Raw genomic sequence first — 2839 nt, forward strand, 5'->3', positions numbered from 1 at the left:
CTAATTCGACTTAAATATTTTATTCAACATATAAAATAATTCATGTATATAAAATAAATAACAATATTTTTTATATCAATATTTTATTAATTCACAATGTCTACTAATAAAAGTTATATTAGGATATGCTTATATAAAATTAGGAAGGCATAACGTCAGCAGTTATCATAAACGTGAAAATAAGATTTAATTCAATTACATTTTCATTATGAGAAGAGAGATCAGCAATTACGTTTCTTCATTGTTTTATGACTAATCGGTTGTCTTTTACGATGGAGCTATGTGAATACTGTCAGAGCATTACAAAACTTTATAGAAAACAGAACCAATGAGAGAGCAATTAGATGATTGAATAGAACGTTTCGTTTATGGAAAAAAATTAACTTTCTGATAAAGGTGCAAAACATTCTGTGCTTATGCAATATTTAATTTATATCATTTTTTGATCATTCTTGATCATTCTTAGATTGACCTGAGATTGAGATTTTTATGAACAAAAAATGATATAGTAAATTCATTAATATGATGTTAAATTGACATTATTTTGATTTTCTTATTTTCCTTGGGATTATATCTTCTATTTCCATATTAAAAGAAAAGAAAAATAATAATCATAATTATCAAATACTTCTCTTCCAGTGTATTTAATAATTATTCCTAATTTATTATCTTAATTATATCTTAATCTGAATTAATTCTCTTTGCACTTTTTTCTAATGTAACATAATATAATTAAAAAAATTTTTCTCAGCCTTGTGAACCATTTTATTTTTTACACGATTTCTCAATTTTGATTACAGGACACAGAAGCGGTCTCGGGACAATACGATTTCGCGAAGAACGAACTTTAATTGTGCCGGAAACTCACATAAGTTCATCCTCTGAGACGATTAACAACGAACATGTCGCGTGACGTATTAAATGGATATGTGTATGTATATGTATGTATATCTGAGAACATGGGAATGCTTGCGAGAGAGAGAGAGAGAGAGAGAGAGAGAGAGAGAGAGAGAGAGAGAGTGTCTAAAGAGAAGAAAGCAAATCGATGGAGAGAAAGACAAGCGACGAAGGGAAAAGAAAAAAAAACTAACGATAAGAAGAGAAGTGCGTGTGCGAGAAAAAAATGTGAGCTTGCCTTAAAATAATTCAAAGGAAGAAAGAAGTGCGTTCTAGTCATGTCATATTCCCCGCAAAAGAAAACATTTGGCTGTTATAAAAAAAAAGAAAAAAAAGAAAAAGAAAAAAGAAAATGGAGAAGAAAAGTGAAAAAATATAGATAGTATACGTATGTCTGATCAGATCATTGCGGGTACACAAATATGTGTACATAATGTATTTATTTAATTCTAAGAAACACACAAGTTTCTATATGGTAATTTAGTAGCGAATTGTATTGCAATTCTTTCTTTTCTCAGTCGGAAAAATTGACGTCGGTAATTTTATATACGCGTACATGTTACTAAACGATACGTTACTTTTATCGAGAGAAAATTTGATGTCGGATCGATTGTCGCGAGGATCTCGCAGGGAAGAGAGAAAAGTGCGCAAGCACCTGAGCAGAAACTGAACGACAACTGTTTGGACACGGTTGTGCAATATACCAAATGTCTGTCAGTGACTTTTATTCATTGCCATTTTGTAAATTTTTTAATTATTTATTTCTGATATTATATACCAGACGAAATTGTTAGAGTTCACTAGAAATATACGTTTCATCTTAATCTCGTCTCAGCGTACTATATTTTAATATATATTAGATTTACTACGATTTCAACGAAACAGTAAAACGCGCAACGTGCATCCAAAAGTTCGAAAAAAAGAGAAAAAACTGCGATCGATCGGATATTGCATGACTGCGTCGAACTTTTTTGTAATAGAATTGAAGAACATAGTGCATTTTTTTATCATTGCAATAATTGCATAGCTATGAAATGCGTATGGAAGCATGCTTATGAAACTAATCGAGTTTATTACCGAAGAAACGCATCGAGTCAAGAGAAAGTCAAAATGGCTTTGTTTTGATGTTATGAAGATCCAAATGATGATTTTTGATTACAAAATGTGACTATTTATTGACGTTAAAAATTAAAATAATGTCATTTTGATTTTTTGTTGATTTTTATGTGTTCCTTGGGTATTTTGATGCGACTGATTTTGGTTGCTACTGATGAGGGTTGCCTCGGAGAGAGAAATGAATAAACTGACAAACAATTTGACAGCGTGAGTAAATAGGGATTCGTTCCAAAGTGACGAAATTGCATTTTTAATAAAATGTAGCAGAAACTAATAGCTAATTTAAGTTTCAAGCCGGAAATAAGATATGTGGCATTGCTAGTAGAATCTAGAATCTTAGGCAATTCTATTGACGATTGATAAACGTCCCTCAGCGTTTATTGTAAAATGCTTATATTTATATTTTTTCGTTAGATTGCAATTTTATTATGGAAGGCGTGAATATTTTTTTAGTACGAATCGGCATTAGAATAAAGCTTGCGCGACACGTGCCATTCAAAATTGAATAGATATATAATTTGTAGAATATTTATGAGCGAATACTAATTATGTCGATTCATAATTCATTTATTATTATAGCTGTTGATCAAACACTCCATTTAATTTCCTCTGTCACAGATCACTGGCTCCTACAAATGACAGTTTCAATTAAGGTGCATAATTAAGGTACCACACTGTTTATTTAATCTCAAAGTAGCAATTAGGATAATCACTAAATCCTATTAGTGGATCCAGAAATTTGTCAAGCATTTTTGTCAAGAATTTTTTTTAAGGTCAAATATAAAAAGACAAATTAAATTATTACTTATATATATATATATATATA

At 30.2% G+C, this 2839-nt stretch overlaps 1 protein-coding gene across 3 annotated transcripts in view; it reads left to right on the top strand.

Moving 5' to 3' along the window:
* Positions 1-987, top strand: part of LOC108687233 (sodium/calcium exchanger 2) — a 66965-nt gene extending 65978 nt beyond the window's left edge. For all 3 annotated transcript variants that reach the window (XM_018192895.1, XM_018192896.1, XM_018192897.1), the window contains one exon: positions 801-987. The gene's annotated coding sequence lies outside the window, so the exon portion shown is untranslated. The remainder of the gene's footprint in view (positions 1-800) is intronic.
* Positions 988-2839: the final 1852 nt, after the last annotated feature.

The sequence above is a fragment of the Atta colombica genome, unplaced genomic scaffold (assembly GCF_001594045.1).
Source record: "Atta colombica isolate Treedump-2 unplaced genomic scaffold, Acol1.0 scaffold203, whole genome shotgun sequence".
Classification (NCBI taxonomy): Eukaryota; Metazoa; Arthropoda; class Insecta; order Hymenoptera; family Formicidae; genus Atta; species Atta colombica.